This window comes from Bidens hawaiensis, unplaced genomic scaffold, assembly GCF_021521415.1.
Source record: "Bidens hawaiensis isolate Kalapana, Puna unplaced genomic scaffold, B.hawaiensis_p1.1 tig00006555_1, whole genome shotgun sequence".
In the NCBI taxonomy this organism is placed as follows: Eukaryota; Viridiplantae; Streptophyta; class Magnoliopsida; order Asterales; family Asteraceae; genus Bidens; species Bidens hawaiensis.
Genome location: NW_027491442.1, coordinates 819,509 through 838,753, shown reverse-complemented (window position 1 = coordinate 838,753; position 19,245 = coordinate 819,509).

Here is a 19,245-nt window from a genome sequence, read left to right as displayed (position 1 = left end):
TGTTTAGTTTTATTGGTATTGGTTTTATTTAGGTTTTCGGTTTGTTTTTTTAGTTTTTTTTTTCAATTTAGTTTCGTTTCAATTTGTATTTAGTTTGCTTGGTGTTTGGTTTTAGTGCCTATTGAAAATTGAAAGAATATGAAGAGTTCACAAATTAAGTGAAAGGTTCACATGAGTTTCGACTTTCAAGTGAGTTGAAGTCATTGAAGCTTTATATTTTTTTGGATCTTTATAACCAGTAATAATGAATTGCCATTTGGTAGAAAGGATTCAAAAGCTAAGTGTGACATTCGTCAAATTCGGATTTCGATTTTCTTTCACGCTTTATTTTAATAAGTTATACTTCAAACCCATCATGTAGGCGTGTACAAATCGTTGTTCATTTAACATAAAAATTAGTTTATAAGTTGTAAAGGGTAATCTTTGCCATTTTTTAACCTATATTAACTTTTATTAAGTTTTATACCATTTTTGTAAAACAATTAGAACTTGAGAGGCTAAAATGTAACATTTATATACCATATATATATTAAAAACCCTAACCCTATTTTTATTATAACCACCAGCCGCCACACCCCCCCCCCTAACCGATTTCCGGCGAAGAAGCTGTCGGCCACCACCTCTCCACCGCACCACCACCTCACTCTCCCCTGTTCACCGCAGCCACCACTCTCCCCTTTCTCCCTTCGTTTTCCGGCGAGCCTCCCCTCCTTCGCTTTTCCGGCGACTGGAAAACCGGCCGCCGTGGTCACTCTGTCCCGCAACTCTCTCTCTCAGTCGCTCCCTCTCTCTTTCTCTACCTCTCTGTCTCTCTCGGCTTTCTCTCTCTCTATCTCTCTCGGTTTTCTCTCTATCTCTCTCGGCTCACTCTATCTCTCTCTCTCTCTCTCTCCGTGTTATCTCTCTCTCGCAGCTCTCTTTCTCTCTCAGCCTTCGTTTTCCGGCGGCTGTTGTTGCTTCGTCTCCAGCGGGTTCGGTTCGTTTGCTTCCCGATATCGAACCACGACTCGTGAACACGAAAAAGGTATATAATTTGGGGTTTGGTATTGTTAATCTTTCATATATCGATTTGTCAGAATTAGATTGTTAATAATTGGCTTGGTAGTATCAGTTATGTTTTTGGTCAAATACTTTGAAACGAATCGGGTTTGCGTTGTTGGTATGAATTGGGTAAAAGATGAATACCCGGGAAACGGATATAATAAGTTCTTGGGTTTAGTTATTTTGGTTCGGTTTGGTTGGTACGTTTGTTAAATTAGAGGTCTCGGGTTCGGGTCATCCTAGATCGGTTTTTGGTATTGTTTCTTGTTATACTTAATAAATTTATTATTACTATTAGTATTAACATAAATATGTAAAGATTATTATTATTATTATTATTATTATTATTATTATTATTAACTAGATATAGTATTATCATTATTATTATTATTAAAAAGATTATTAATATTATTATTATTACTATTATCTTTTAACAAAACTATTATTATTATCATTATTATTATAAATATTAAAGTTATTAATATTATTAAAGATCATCTTATTATTATCTTCATATTATTATCATCAATTATTAGCAATAATATCATTATAGCTATTTTATGAATTCGTTTAGAAATCAAACCGACATCGAGTATAATATCATTATTTACTATCAATATTATTTATTATTATTATTATTTTTATCAACAACATTTTAACTAATACTAAGATCGTTATTCTTAAACTAATATTATTAGTATTATTAATAATAATTATTGTTATTATTATTATTATTATCATTTTTATTATCATTATTATCTTATATATCTATATATATATATATATATATATATATATATTCATAACATGTTCTAGAACTATTACTATCATTATCATTAATAATATTATTATAAACTTGATTATCAATTCATTTTTTTATAAAACCGAACCATTGATTAAAAACCCGTCTTGTCCTTTTTAATATTAGTTTAGCTAATTAAAAGCCTCAATAAAATAATATTATTTTTATTTTAATTATCAATTAAGTGTGAGTCCTTAATCGTTAACAAATTAACCAGTAACCCGATTAACAACCGAACCGTCTCATTCAATGTTTTCAATATAGTTTCATTATGGCTTCAAGTTCATTAATATATATTACATTATTTATTTTAGCTAAGGCGTTTATCGTTTCAAGTCGGATCTGTTCGTTTACCGTTCGAGCTTCATTTATTTATCTATTTATTTATCGGTTCATCAATCGAGGTGAGTACTTTCATACCCCTTTTTCCATCTTTCGTTTTGGGGTGACATTTCATACTTATCAAACTAAATGCTTTAATTACTGGCATCTTTAACCCACAAACGTGATTGTATACCTTACTTGAATAATTGCTCGATTTGGTGTTGTATGCTTATTTGACTATGTGTTTACAGCTTTTGGATGGTGAAACTATAAATCCTATACCATTTGGCAATGGCAAGGTGTCGTTAACGTATGCTATTAACGATAACTATAAATCCTAGACTACTCGGCATCCCCTTGTAGTTAGGTGGTGCTAATGTAAGCTTATTAGCAACTGTCATAAAATCCTAGACTAATTGCCAATAGCTAGGTGTCGCTAACTTGTTTAGTGATAACTATTTATTCCAGTTTATAGCTCTTATTTATTGTTTTGTATACAAGTTTTGTGGATTTTCATACTATACACTTATATGCTCAAACTTAGAATTGCTCACCAACCTTTGTGTTGACAAACTTTATTTTATGAAATGTTACAGGTTTGACTTTTGTTGACTCGAGTGCTTGACGGAAAACGTTACCAAGACCTTTAGGATATTAGCAAAACGAACAATATAATTATTACTTGTATTCAGTTTGTTTGTGTAGACGAGAAGTGTTGTTTATCGATTTGTTGAAATAAAATGAGTTAAATGAATATTCTCACTTTAAATAGTGTCTTGTGTATTTGTCCAATCACGTTGTACCCCGACATGTTCGGCCTTTGGTCGGGGTGTGACACTAAGAATATTGTATGTGTTCCCTTTCATTTTTTTCATAGTCTTCAAGTGTGTTATTTCAATTTTCAGTTATGAAAATGGGTCATCTTATAAATGTTTCGGTTTGCTTTGGCTCGGGTCAAAATAGGCCATTTTAAAAGAATATCATTTTGTTCTGGTCAATAAGTCAATATAAAAAGATATTGAATTCATTTGGGTTTCAACGGGTCTTTTTAAAATCGTATCGATTTGGTTCGGGTCATAACAGGTCAATTTTAGAAGGTATATATTTGGTTCGGGTTAAAATGGTCATTCTCAAAACTAACGATTTAATTATGGTCAAAACATGTCATTTTAAAAAAGCTTCGATTTGGTTATGTTCTTAAATGTGCCTTGGACGTGCTTCAGTTTATTAGGGTGCAAGACTTTTCACATAAAATGTAAAAATAGTTTTCGTAGTCAGTTGGTCATTATGTTTGTTAGATTGGTATATGAATGTTTATGTCATCAACTGTGTTCCAGGTCTAGGAAGAAAAGTAGCCCGAATTATTCTTGAATGCTTATCAGGAATCTTTCATTGATGCTTATTTACTAATTTGTTTGCTTTCCAGACTAATGTTAGTGAAGTTTGTTTGTTTTCTAATATTATTTTTTAAAGTTTATGAAGTTCATGTTTAAAGTTTCAAGTTTTCTTCGTAAACATTCTACTATGTAAAGTTATTCTTTGTAAGTTTATGTACCTCTGTACTTTGTTTGCGTATGAATATGAATTGCAATAGAAATCATATTGTTGTCTCAAAAAATATATTAAAAAATAACTTTTCGTTTGAAATTATATATATGTTTACTTGAACATTTCTATATTTCCGCCCGTGTCGTACACGGGTCAATAACCTAGTTAGTAACTAAAACTTCTTATTTTATGTTATGGGAAGCGAAAGAGTTATGCTCTTGTTAATGGTGAAGACAGTGATAATGAAGTTCATCTTTTAAGCAGTTGTGAACTAGATGCATTCAACACTCAAATGTCATAAGCATACTGTAGACGCTTATTTATAAAAAAATTGTTGGAAGTTGATTTTTTATTATGGAATTATGTAGTTTTGAATAATTTTTAGTTGAAGTTATATTTTAAAAACTAGTTCAAACCGGCCGGCAATGTGTCTCTTATGAGCCCGACCCAGCACGGTATAAAATCCAGATATTAAAACATTGTACTGGTGTCGGTAACGACAATGATCAAGGGTAGAGAAAGGCAGTAACCATGAATAATATTGACCCTTAAACATATATTAAGTTAGCACGATTTACAATAGTTACTCGTTTTAACATGTCTGGTTTGAGTTTTTTAAAATAGAGAATTTATTGTTTTAAGAGTGTGTTATGGTTGCCACATGTAACATTAATGTATTAAACCTACAATTTAAGCTTGCCAAGTTTGCCAAATGTCTTTTAAGAATACAAGAATTGTACCTAATATGTCTACAAATCATTAGTTAATAGTTATGAAAAGTTATTAAAAACTTAAGGTCACAATCATCATGTGATGCATTGTTGATCAATTCTGATATAAATGATGAAAAATACATGCATGTATAGCATCATGATGATGATACGAGTATCTAGTTTAGCCATTTGTAATAACTTATAATCACAAATCACGGTTTATTCTCTGTTTTCTCTCTGGATTAGATTAGTTTACTTCATAGATTATATTCTGCTTTATATAAAGTTTACATTAAAAAAAAAAAACACAAGGAAACCAATACTGACTTTCTAAAATGAACAAGGTTGGCGGTCCATTGACAAATAACTAAATACAAAGCTTTAAAAACAACAAGGGGCTAGTTAATCTTGTGTTCAAGTCCCCGAGATGACAGAAATACACAAATCAAATAAAAAAGAAACATTGACTTTCTAAATATTATATGTCGGTAACTTGTTCTTATCGAGGGTAACACATGAAAATAGTCAACATGGTTTATGTTGTTTGGAAATTGGATTTTCCACATGGTTTATGCTGTTACGATTTTCAGTTGTGAAACTAACAGTATTCACAACAAATTTTTACAAACCGTCACATTATCGTCATATCAAGTTCCAACTTTTTCTAAAAATCTTACTTTTTTCCACAACAAAAAATCTCTAAAACTTATTAAAAAAATATTAAAGTTATCTACATATAATGTGTGTATATTTATATGTGTGTGAGATACATAGAGAGAGTGAGTGTGCCACCTAAGGTTTGTTTCAAGTTTGCAGGAGCAAACTTTCCTCTCAAAGACCTCTCTTGACAATGGTGAACTTGGCTTTTCTCGAATTTGCCGTTCGCCATGTAGATCCAGACTTAAAGAGATGGAGCTTGTTGTAGATGCTCTAATAGAGTCGTATATTATGGTACTTCAATAATCAATAACACTTAATTTGCTAATAGAACTACCAAACAACCTTGAATTCGATTTTTAGTCATTAGTGATTAGTTTGGTCTTGCTAGAGAGAATATAATATTAGACTTTATTAGCTTATATTGTTATAATGTTAACGTGCTTCATGGTTATTATTTGATTGGATTTTCTCAGTAATTGTTCTCGTGATATCGATTTATAACATATGTATATTGTTGATTAATAATGCGTAATATCTCATCGAGTTTTCATCATTCTATTTGGTATTAGAGCTTAGAAATGTTGAAATATTGTTTCTCTTATTTCCTCCCCGTCTTGCTTTAGGGACGTTTGTACACATATTTATTAAGTTACTTATACTTTCAACCATGCTAAGTCGCCTTCACCTAACCACGACCCAGCTGTCGCCTCGAATCATCTTTGATTGGTTAACTAGTGAACTATCGCCGATATCTCTACAATTTGTGTCGCCACAGTCATAGCTCCTCCTTCGATGCCTATCCGTCATTCTTTGACCACAATCCATCCGCCGTTGATCTTCTTTGATCAGCCAACCAACACTAATCTCTCTTCATTTTGTGCCGCCATAAGATAGTTCTTTTCAGTTGTCACCATGCTCATTCGCCGCCAACAACAATGTTCTTTTTGTATGTTCATAGTTTTTCACTCAAATTTGAGCGTTTGGTTTTATTTTGCTCTTACCGTGGGGGAGTATTATATAAAAATATAATATCAAGGTTTATTGTTATATAGATACCATAGTTTAGATAAATTATTTGATTAGGTTTCATTCTTAATCTGAGTCATTATATATATATATATACATACATATATATATATAGGGGAGGGATTTTTTGAGAACCATGTTGAGTTGTAAGAACTCCATTCTATGCCACACATTATGGATTGGAACATGTGGTTGAGATTAAATCTGGCAAAAAAGTCAAAGTTGGAGAGAGAATAAAGATGTAAGTGGTTACACTAACTTTTACGTCCGTTACACATGTGTAAAAAATCGACGGTACGTAAAAAATTCTGTAATTTTTTTAAGTGTATGTAACTTACATATATTACGCATGTGTAAAAAAAATTCGAAAAAAAAATTATTACACTGGGTTCTTTCGAGTTCTTAAAACTCAAAGGGGTTCTCATTTGAAATCTCCAATATATATATATATATATATATGGGAGGGTTAACGTAAAAATGAAATTAACGTGCTAAACATGAGAATCAAGTAGAGTAATTATATATACAAGTAGAGTAATTATGTAATTACACCATAGAGTAATTACGTAATTACTCTATGATGTAATTACATGATTACTCTACTTGCATATATAATTACTCTATTTGATTCTTACGTTTAGCACGTTAATTTCATTTGTATCTGATCCAAACCCTATATATATATATATATATATATATATATATAGGCTTAAGTTCAAGAGATAAATAAATGTGGACCACTAGTTTTATTTTATGTTTAAAATGTTTAAAAATAAATGAAAAAAATATAAATGCAACAATAAATGCACTCTTTCTTTTCAATTAATATAACTAATATAACCATAATAAATCTCTCTCTTTTCAATTAATACAACTAATATAACCAAAATAAATCCTCTCTAATTAATAATATCATAACATAATATTTTTTTTTCAATTGATATACTTAGAAAAATTATTGTTATAAATAATAATAAAAAAAATATCATACAAATGTGTTCATTAAATATAAACAATAAATATACAATATACATGAAATTATATTACCTACACTTGTTTTGAAAAATAAAAACGTACAACATACAAAAAAAGTATACAACTTACATATGTAATTATACATCAACAATTATATAAACTAGAAAAAGATACACATATCCTATACGTGTGTAGGTTATATGTTTTTCGTGTGTAGATAATATGTTTTATTATTCTTATAACAAGTGTATGTTTCATGTTTTTGTGTAGGTTGTATAGAGTAATTACATAATTACTCTACCTGTATATATAATTACTTTACTTGATTCTCACAATTAACACGTTAATTTCATTTGTATGTTAACTTTCCCCCTGGTTTATGTACACATTCATGAATAATTGTTTATTACCGAACCAAGAAAGATTAATATCAAACATGCTTTATTGCATAAAAATTATGATGTAATTATTATAATTAATCAGCATGGAGACGCCACAACGATACCTAGAGGTGGGGGCAGTGTTCCCGCCATACAAGTCTTGTCACCTCAACTATATTGCTTCTCCATCCGCTCTATCTCCCATCCATCCATATGTTATTGCTCTCTCGTAATATTTCAATCTTTCATATCATAATACAAGTTGTATTTCTAGCTTTTATATATCATCCATATGTTATATGTTTGGTATTATGATTTTTTTTTTGCTAGATAACATGAATGTATAAAACTTTGAAAAATTGTATTAAACTGTCCATTTATATAACTTAATACATAAATTAAGATTTAAAAAAATGTGTTATAATTCATATAAAACAAAACTTTAATTACACTCTAATGTTTTGGACAATGCCAACTTAGGTATATGTGTCTATTGTTGAGAACTTCAATCTCAGATCTGATTATATAATAATTCTTATACCCGTTGGGTTGCCAATACTTGTTATTATGTTCGTGGGCATCTCGTTATCTGTTGTGGCTAATTATTATTCAGTGCAAATGCACATTACTTAAAACAATGTTAAGCTCACTACAATTTGTATTTGTGAATGCTACCTTAGGTTCATTTGTGCTCAATCGTTTAAAACCTAAATTTATGATCATTCGGTTCATTTAGAGCATGCTCAGTTTGTTTATGGGGCTAACTTTATTCACTAAGTAGTAAGATCATGTGCAGTCAAAACTTTTCACATTTAGGCGATTAGCGACATGTGACGTTCGGTCAACATTGGAGAATTTTATAAAAAATGATGTGGCGGTAAAAAATCCATAACTCTCATGCAATCATTATCCCTCCCTCACAAAACGTCTCCTTCAAAGAAATAACTCTGACACCCGAAATAGAGTCGTCTCCGAGGATTTAAATACCTCGGTCGAGTTGGAAAAAAAAGAGTCACAGCCTTAACGAGTAACGAAATATATAAGTTAATTTTTTTAAACGAGGCTTAATGTTATAACAATAAACATAGAAAAATATATTATTAAAATCAAATACCGTAATAATTAACGATTAACCAATTATTCGTGAAACTCTCTTAAGTCCTAACATTGGAAAAAATATAGCTTGGTCCTTGGTGGCTAGCTTGGTCAACCGTGGAGTAGCCTGGTGGTTAACAACAAACCAACAATGGTGGTCGGCTGAGTTGGTCGTTGTTCAGCATTCGTAAAGAAGGAAGGAACAAAAGAGAAATTTCAATCGACCGCTATTTCTTTTATTTTGCATCGGGTTTTTATTTAATTTTATTTAGTTTTCAGTTTAGTTTGGCACAACAATTTAAACTTAATTAAATGAATTATGGATAAAAAAATAATTTCGGGTCCAATAATCATAAGATGGTAAAGAGCAATTCATATTTTATAAGTTTTATATTTTTAAATGTATTTATAAAAAATATAGATACAAAAAAGTTTGCCCCCCAAAAATTACGTGTCCCGACCGATGGTCCAACCGGCGCCACCCTCCAGCCGGCCTTGACCCGAAATGCCTTCCAAAACTTAAAAGGGGGCGATATACATTACATTTTAGGAGAGTTTTGAGCCAAAACGTCGGCCAAAACCTGCACTACGAATGGTCTAAGGTGTTGTTTGTTTATCTGAAAAAAGTCTGCGCGGGCTCTTTTGTTTGCGCCGCGCAGACCACGTGCAGACATTGTCATCTGCAAACCGTTTGGTTTTTCGAAGACATTTCATTAAAAAATGTCTGTACATACTCTTCTTGGTGCAGACTTGGTCCATCCACTTCTAAGATTTTCTAAGGTCTACAAAGGGTTAAAAATTACACCCTACCAACACCCATTGTCCACCACCACCATCCACCGTTCGCTGCCACCATCATCCGCCACCACCACCACCGTCCGCCGCCACCACCATCATCCGCCACCACCACCACCGTCCGCCGCCACCACCATCATCGTCTACCACCCACTGTTCGCCACCGCCACCGTCTACCACCATCGTCCAGCACCACAAATGTGCACCACCGACCACCGCCCACCATTACCACTATCACCATCCAACACCATCATCACCCCTATCACAGCTTATACTACACTACTAATTTATTTTAGCAATCCATGGCCATTTAAAAAACAAACAGTTTTCTTTTCACATACCACAAAGATTTAGTCCATCTAGATGTCCGCTGATCCGCGTAATTTAAACATTTCAGTGGTAAAAGTAATTGACATGTTACGTTTAGCCTTTTCGAGGATGGAAAAAGGATATGAAGTGGGGCCCACTTATCGAAACAGCCGACGCGGAAGGCACACCGTGTCTGACGCATGATGTTTGAATTGGTGCACCAACAACAAACTGTGACTCAATCCCAGCCGTCCATTTGCTTATGCTGAATCAGCACGCTTTCTATCTCACCACCCTCCACCAGATCAATAGTTGATCCCACTGCGTTTATTCTTTTAAATTAATTTATTAATTAATCCTAAACGATAATATTTGCTACATCATCAACCAAATTATTTGGCAGCAACCAACAATTCCCTTACAGGTTTTTGATGATTAGTTGTAAATAGTTTTTAATGACATTTGTTATTTTGGCATTACTTGTGAGAACTTGGATGCCGGTTTAACATGCATTTGTTAAGGTCAAATTATTCTAAAAAGTAGAGGTGGGCAAACAAACTGGTTAACCGAACCTACCCGGAACCGAAATCGAACCGGTTCGAAACCGATTATGTAGAAACCGGTTTTAAATAGATTGAAACCGTAGGTTCGGAACCGGTTTGTAATTTTCTCCACCAAAACCGGTTAACCGATCGAAACCCAAACCGAAATCGATCGTAACATTTTAAGAAACCGGTTTCAACCCGAACCGAAACCAATCATAAACCGGTTTTGTTGACCAAACCGAACCGGTTTTAACCCAAACTGCTTTTAAGTTTTAAACCGGTTTGTGCACCTCTATTAAAAAGGGGAAAAAATGAGAAAAATGAGTAGGATTTGTAACCACCCAAAAAATTCCTAAAAAAATTAAAAAAATCATAACTCAAAATTTAATAAAAAACAAAAAAAAAAAATACAAAAATGTTTTCATCGTCTTTCTCATTCTCAAAAAAAAAAAAAATTGTCAAGTGAAGAAAATCATTGTGTCTTTCGTTTGTTATTGTGTTCTGTGTTTATTTTCGTCATTAATTGTGTCTTTTTTCCCTTGACATTGTGCCTTTTTTACTTGATATTGTGCCTTTTTTACTTGATATTGTGTTATATTACTCAACATTGTGTTATATTTTGTTTAGCATTGTGTTATATTTTGCGATATATTGTGTCTTTTTTTAGTTATAATTGTGTCTTTTGTTCATGTTCGTCATTTTGTCTTTGATCTCGGCATTGTGTCTTTTCATCAATTTTTTTTAAACGGGAATGATAAGGGAAACATTTTAGTTTTTTAATTTTTTTCGTTTTTTATTTATATTTTGAATTATGATTTTTTTATTATTTTTTTAATTTATTTTTAAGAGGTTTTTTTTGTCACGAATCTTTCTCACACTGCTCATTTTTGTCTCTCTTTGTTTTTTAATTTTACCCTTGTTTTATATAGATGGTAAGAAAATAAAAAAGTTTAATTTCGTTAGCGAGCTTATTACTTTTATAAATTTAACGATAAAAACTTACAAAATTTTAAAAAAATTTAGGAGCTAAGCGGCTGCTTGATTTGGATTGCCCTAGGGCCGACCCTGGGCTAAGCTTAATCAAGGCTGTCCTAACCTTTTGTTTCTTAATGAAGTTGAGAAAATTAGAATAAAATGAACTATGGTGTAGAGATAGCCAAAACAATAAAATAGCTTGGGTGACGTGGGAAAAGGTAATAAGTTTTTCGTCGTCTAATCTCACTCTACTCACTAAAGTGGTGGTGGAGATATAAGTCGAAAAAGCTCGTGCCTGTGGAAAAATGTCACCTTGTCAATCCACTCAACAAAAGAGTGTGGTCTTTTTTATCCTGGTCAAGAAGGGTACTGATGGCATGTGAAAACAATATCATTGTGATTAGCCAAGAACTATATATTGCATTTAAGGCCTTTGCGTAAGGAAAAGTAGGAGATGGTGGATAACTGGACTTTTAATTGGACAATTGATCTGGCTAAGTATGTCAAACAGAAGACAAAATTACAATTTTTATCCTTTAAATATTGTCAATTTATGGTTTAGGTCATTTAAAAAAGTCACTTTTAATATTTCCCTTTAAATGATAAATGTCTTGTTTTTAGTCTTTTACATTAGCGACCATTAAAATTTTTAGTTAAATCATCACATGTGCACTGCACATGAGGGTATTTTAGTCTTTTACCTCTTAAAGGCTAATTGTAATTTGTCTAACATAATAAAAGGTGCTAAAAAATTTACATGGGGCTGTTTATGTCAAAATAAAACCCATAAACACAACAATAAATTGACTTAGAATTTGAAATGGAAAAGAGGGATGCTTTCGCAATGAGGATCAAGAACTATAAGTTTATAACAATGTTTTTAAATAATGATATGCACATAAATGACAACAAGGTACAATGGTCTTGGAATTTGGTATGAACACGATGTTGGGGAACTCTTAGGCTGTATGCTATGGTGGGGGGCTTCGAAGCCCCTCCACCGTATCACGTCAACGCTACATCATCGTCTCGTAAAAAAGGGGCATCGAAGCCCGCCTCGCTATGGTTTAATGCCCTCGGACGCCCCCAATATATATATGCGTATATATGTATGTGTGTATGTGAGAGAGGAGAGAGAGAGAACCCTTGAGGGCGCCGGTCGTCAGAACCACCTTTCCCCACTCCGCACCCGCCTCCACAGCGCCCCCCGGCGGTGTTCCGCACCCACCGTGCCCTCGTCACCCCATCCACCGCGCCCATAACGGATAGTCTTAGAGTCTTAGTACAATGTTGAGGAACAATGAGTACAATCCGTCCAACAGTTGATTGAAACATAATCGTACCACGCAAATGGCTACATACATCTTTGGGTTAATAGGGTATCGATTAAGGTTAACTTCTTTAGCTACAACAAAATCCCAACAGTGGATTCGCTTCTCAAGGGCGAGATCAGTGTTCCACCAACCGGCTATGTTTTGTACTTCAACAAATCGCACCAGAATTATGGGAGGTTCAATCATAGAATTCCTCAAAGATATAAGGTGCTTAAAGTGATGGAAATGAACTCTTTCGCGTAGGTTAGAAATAGAACAACAACTCCCTTTTAGACCCGAAAATCAATATATGAAAATTTCGTTGTCGTATATGTTCTCTTGAAATGCTCATAGCCACTTGCTAAAATTCTTTTTATTTGGTCATTTTAAGAAAGCATATCGCTCAAAAAAAATTTATATGTAATCTAGGATTAAAATAGACTATAATAAACCTAATGTTATATTATCTTTTTGTCTAATCAAAAAGATAGTTAGGATTACGTCACGAGAAACCACGAAACGAAAGGCATCGTAGAAATAATTTGGCCGACCCCCCATTGCTGGTGTCGGTTCAATTCGTGATCCAGATGATTAACTTGTTTTCTTTATGATCAAATTATTAATAATAAAAAATATAAATTATTATAATTGCTCTTCAAAAGTGCGTAGTTGAAAAAATTAGTTACCAAATATATGTAGTCTCAAAAATAATTACCAAAATAGTGCTCCTCTACTAAAAGTAAGGTCATTTAAGCCTTTTAAAATAAAATTATGTTTATATAGTTTATTTAATTTAATACTTATATAAATTGATTAAATTAAAAACTAATAACAATCACAGTTAATATATTCACACCCCAGTATTTTTCTTCCCGCAAATTTGAAGTAAAAAGGTAAATAGTAAATAGAGAAAATTCACTAACTAATAATCAATAACTGCTAAATTTAGGTCATTAAAAAAGTAATCTCTAAACAATAACCAATATTCATATATGCTTCATTTGTTTCAGTAACTTAAAAAAATAAATCAGTTTATAAAATAATATATAGGACAGCAACACTCAAGGAAACTTTTGTCTTTTGAGAAAGAAAAAAAACTTTGAGTTAAATTAGTGATACACTTGAAAAAGTTGACTAGTAATATGTAAAGTTAGCATTTAGTTAATCAAAGTTACCAATGATATATTAGTATGAACATGAGAATATAAATTTACGAGTAAGTTTAAAGTGTGTAAGTTTGAATTAGAAATTCAATTGCTGACTGGATGAATCAAAGAATCCTTTCCGTCGTTTATAACCAAAATAACAGGTAAATAATTCTAAATACTGAAATAATCGATTATAACTTCACTTTTTTAAAGGACCAGTAAAAAAAGCTTTTTCAAGTTCAAATTTCATCTTGGTAATTGTTTTTGAGCCAAACCCACTCATTTAGTTTCGTGTTTGAGCTTGAACTTATACGAGTTATAGTGTGTTTGTTACACAAACATAAACACGTGCTGGTTATATATGTATATTACAAACAAACAAACTAATTTATTAATATTTTTCTTTTATTTTTAGATCCATCATTGTGATACCGCATCAATTAATTCATGGTATACCAAGGGAGTAAACAAACTAGCTGTACGCGAGCTACTTGAGACCGGCTTGTAAAAAATTTGAACTAAGTCGTGCTCAGACGAGCCTGGGTCCAAGATTAAATTAAGCTTGTTTAATTAGCTTGATCCGGCTCATGAGCCTAGATGAGCTCGAGTATTTATACAAATTTTATCTAATATATTTATTATATATTTATAATACTATGATTATATACATAATAATTATAAAAATAACCAAATAATCTATATTATGTTACATATATATATTTATAGTTATAATATGCGTATGTATAAACTAAATAATAAATACTTAACAAGCGGAGCTGCGCTTTAGAAATACAAAACTGAAGAAGCCGAGCTTAAGCTCGAGCGACATGGGCTAAGCTTGAGCCTAGTCAAACTTCGCTTGGCTCATTTGTATCCCTACGTATACGTCTCATTTATACGTGTTTCATAACCAAGTAATTTAATTAAATCAATACAAAAATATCTGGGGCCACTTAAAGCCATTGTTTCGCCCAATAAATATGGGCCGTTGATAGTACTGTAGTGCCACATACAAAAGCAAACAGGCCCAAACCACATGACCCGTATAAAGAAACGAAACGATACGATATTGTCTTACCGGGGCCGTTATAACTTATAAAATAGCACTTGTTGGACTTACAAGTGCAACAACAAACGAGCTGAGCCGATCCTGAGCTTGACTAGACTTCAGCTCGACTTGCTTTGGCTTATAAGAGCTCGAGCTTGGCTTATGGGTTGTTTTCTTCAAGCTCGAGTTTGTCTCGGTCATGGCTTGTTTATTATCATATTAGTTTACTTATATACATTTTTAGGATATATTTTGAAAAAATCTTAACTGAGTCTAAACTTGATTCGAACTCGTGTGTAATACCTTAGACTAGCCAAAGCTCGGCTCTATTGGATTATATTATGTAGTGTGAGCCCGCGGGCCCACCTTAAATGATTAGGATTTGCATATCAGCTAACTATATACTAATAATATAAAATAATAAGGATGATGGGACAAACTCATATTTCTTTTGGGTTTAATCTCTCTTCTCATTCATTCTATCAATCCATGGATTATGGAGCAAAACCATCTTGGAAAATGGGTTATAAATTCATTTCTAATTCTCTAATATCTTATAATTTCCTTTTTAATTCTCTAATTTTTCATCTTATTTATCCTTCCTATCCATGGGTCATGGGTCAAAACAAATTTGACAAATGAGTTATAATTTTCCTTCTAATTCTCTAATATCTTATTTCATTTGTTATAGCTATCTGTAGGTAATAGGTTAAAACAATTTTGGCAAATGTTGTATATAAAGAGAATTTGTTCGAATTTGTAAATTTGAGATACTATACTTCGTATTGTTTGTTTATACTATATATCTTATTTTCTTTTTACCTTTATATTTGTTCATTTCTTTCAAATAACGAACCTTATTTATTTTTATCATTTGACAAATCCCGTGTAATACACGTGTTCAAAAACTAGTTCTTTATATATTGCAATGCATTATTATCAATGAGATCAACCCGGTATTTACCATTGTCTAACATGGTATCAGAGCCGTATGTTCTGATTACAATTTTTTCCACTGCTCCACCACAAAAATATAAACCCTAGCCGTCGCCACCAAGTTTGAACCCTAGACAAGGCAGTGTGCCGCCATCGCCGCCGCCTGTCCCGCCTTCTTTTATCAGTTTCGTTTTTGCTTCTCTATATTTAGTTTCCATTAAATAAAGCTTTGTAATCAGTTATCGTAGGTCTTTTCATTCAACACCGCCATCAAACCATCTTTTTAATTATTAGCCGCACCTTTCATTCAAAAGTTTAATATCAAGTTGGTTTACGCGTGGCTTCATCCATTCTTGCACAACAACACAAAATTGTTTTGAACTAAATCTTGATTCCCTAACAAAGCAGAAGTGATCCACGCAAGGATCGAATTTATTTTTGGTGCTTGTTTTACAATTTTAAGGTATCCCCATGGCTGCCATGACATGAACATTTACTTTGAGTCTGATGCTACGGCACCATCTCAGCCATCATGCCACTCCCTGATCGTACTCCTCAAGCCACTCCTTGCTGCCGAGCTGCCACTCTTTTTTGTTATTTTTATTGTCGCTGACTTCGGTCAGCCGCTTATGGGACTACAGTCCCTACTATTGCCGCGGACTTCGGCTCGCCGCTCATTGAACCACGGTTCCTTCCCATTGCTGCTGACTTTGGTCCGCCGCTCATTAGACTTCGATCTTTCGCCGTGCCGCCTGCAGGACTACGGTCCGTCGCCGCGCTACTAGTTAGTTAGATTTCTACCCACTTTTGCACCGTCGCATTGCACGCCTCTTGCAGGATTACGATATATGTCATTGAAGATTGTGGATGGTAAAATCAAACAAAATAAAAATTGATTGGCAAAAGTTTGGATTTTTAAGTCGATTGAAGCACGTTTATCTTAATTATTGTTTTATCAGTCTAAGCTTTTGGTTTCCTTCTGCTCCGACTTCGGGGGAGTATTGGATTATATTATGTATTGTGAGCTCATGGCCACCTTAAATGATTAGGATTTGCATATCATTCTCTATATATTGCAATGCATTATTTATTAACAATGCGATCAACCCAGTATTTACCATAGCTCAAGCACAACTATGTAATATGAAACTATTGCATAGAAGTCCAAAAGAGTTAAAAGCTTAACAACATGACTAGACTTGGTAAGGTTTAACTGGATTAAACGATCTTCCTATACAAGGCCCAAACTCATAAATGATAAATAAATAAACTTTATTTGAAGCTCAGGCTTTTTATCAATTAGATCTTCATTAACTCGTGAGCGACTCAGCTTGTTTTCACCCTTAATTGGACTTAGGCGAGAGGTGCACAAACAAACAGTTAACCGGTTTATACCCGAAACACTAACTGGTTAGTACCTGTTCCAAAGAAAATCGGTTAGTACCCGATTCAACTTGGCAGTTAGAAACCGGTTTATAGTATTGATTTCCGAAACCGTTTTTTAAAACAAATTTTTTTCTGGTTATTTACCGTTTAACTGGTTCGGTTTGGGTAGAGGTTTTCATCACTGAAAACCGGTTAGTACCCTAACTGGTTATTGGGCTTACCGGCTAGTTAACTGCGTAGACCATAGCCGATTTTGAAAGTAATCGACTCTGGCTTAATTGATAATTGGTTTGTACACCACTAACTTAGGCTAGAGATGCTCAAAAAACACGTATCCAGAACCTGACCTGAAAAAAAAACTAGAACCGGTCAAACCTTATACCCATACCGAAGCCATTTTTTTAATACCCGATATGATACACGAACTATTATAGTATATTTTTATGCTGATTTCACAAGTTTTATATTTACGTTTTTTAAAGTGCATATTACAAAATAACTAATTTGTACTTGAGTGAATTCATGGTTTTTGCGACATATTTCAATTATTTATAGACAGAATTACAGAAATTGTCATTTATCTTTCATCTAAATTTCACTCATTGTCCCTCATCTTCAAAATTGATATTTTTTGTCCTTTACGTTTCAAAATCCTTCAGCGTTTGTCCTTTTCGCCTAACCCAGTTAAAAATCTTCGTTAAGTTGGTCATGTGCCTTGCACATGAGGGTAAATCGGTAACTTTACCCAATTAAAAAAAAGATTTTTAATAATTAAAAGAGTATAATATATATATATACACTAATACACATAAATGAAAAAAAAACCTGTATCTATCTCTTTCTTTCTTATCCTGTTCATCCATCGCCGCCACCACCATCCAACCTTCAACGGCCATCTCCAAGGACACCACCATCTCTACCTCCCCTCCCCTTCTCTGTGTGGTCTTCATCCCCTTTTGAAGATGAAGTCACCGGAAACTCCTCCATTACCGCCGCCACCATTGAAGATATGGAATAATTAAGGTTGAAGACGAGCCTCCGGAAGACAGTTCCACAGTGGATTCACCTAACAGCAACAATTAGGGATAGGGATTTGGCTATCACCATTAAGCCACCAATTCCGGCCACCAAAATAACCCCACTCTATCTTTGTGTTCTCCAAGTCTGGCTAAACAATCAAGCTTCTAAGCGAAGCACTATCGTGTTCGGAGGCATCGTCAAGCCAATTCTGCCTTAGCCGGCGACGATCTCGAACACGGAGGTGAAAACAAGGTCCTCAAAAACTTCAACGAGATCCGTTTTCTCAAAATTATCCAGCCGGCGAGTTACGTTTGATTGGAGAATCAGTGTTTCAGGTGGGGTTTGACCGACGGTTTTGATTGAAGTCGCATTGTCGTTAAAGGTTGAGTGATTGGGAATTTTGATTATGGCAAGGAGTTGCAGAAGCAGAGTGCACAAATAAAAAAAAGAAGATTAATAGGAACAAACTTGGACGGCACTGATGAACAGTGTCTTGGTGGTGGCTGCCGGAAATCTTGATGGCTATGGAGGAAGAATTACGGACCGTGGCGGCGGCAGTGGTTGCTCCTCAACGCCACTTAGACCCAACAGCTTCTCCATACTCTCACCGGCGCCGGAGGCTTCGTCGGAACTCACTGCTCGTTAGCCTTAAAAAAACGCGGCGACGGGCTGATGGTGGCTGGCGGGAGACGAGCTGATGGTGGCCGGCGAAATGGTGGCTGACAGTTTTGTCGGAGAAGACGGCGGTGGTGGCCGCCGGAGAGCTTGGTGGTGGCTGGAAAGCTTGGCTATGGAGGAAGAAGAAGGGCGAAGAGAGAGGGAGAAGGAGTAATTATATATTAAATTTTTTATTGTTTTTGTTTATTTATTAAAATATTATTTTAATTTAATAGGTAAAATGACTAATTTGTCATCATGTGCAAGACACATGACCTGACTTAACGAGAAAATCTAACCGGGTTAGGCGAAAAGGACAAACGCTGTTGGATTTTGAAACGTAAAAGACAAAAAAGATCAATTTTGAAGATGATGGACAACGAGTGAAATTTGAGTGAAAGATAAAGAACAATTTCTGTAATTCTGTCTTATTTATATAAATTACAAAACAAATTTAATTTTTAACGACTTAAATTTGTATAAAAATTACAAATACAAAACCCGGTTCCAAACTTCCAGTACCTGGTTATATCGAACCCGACATACCCT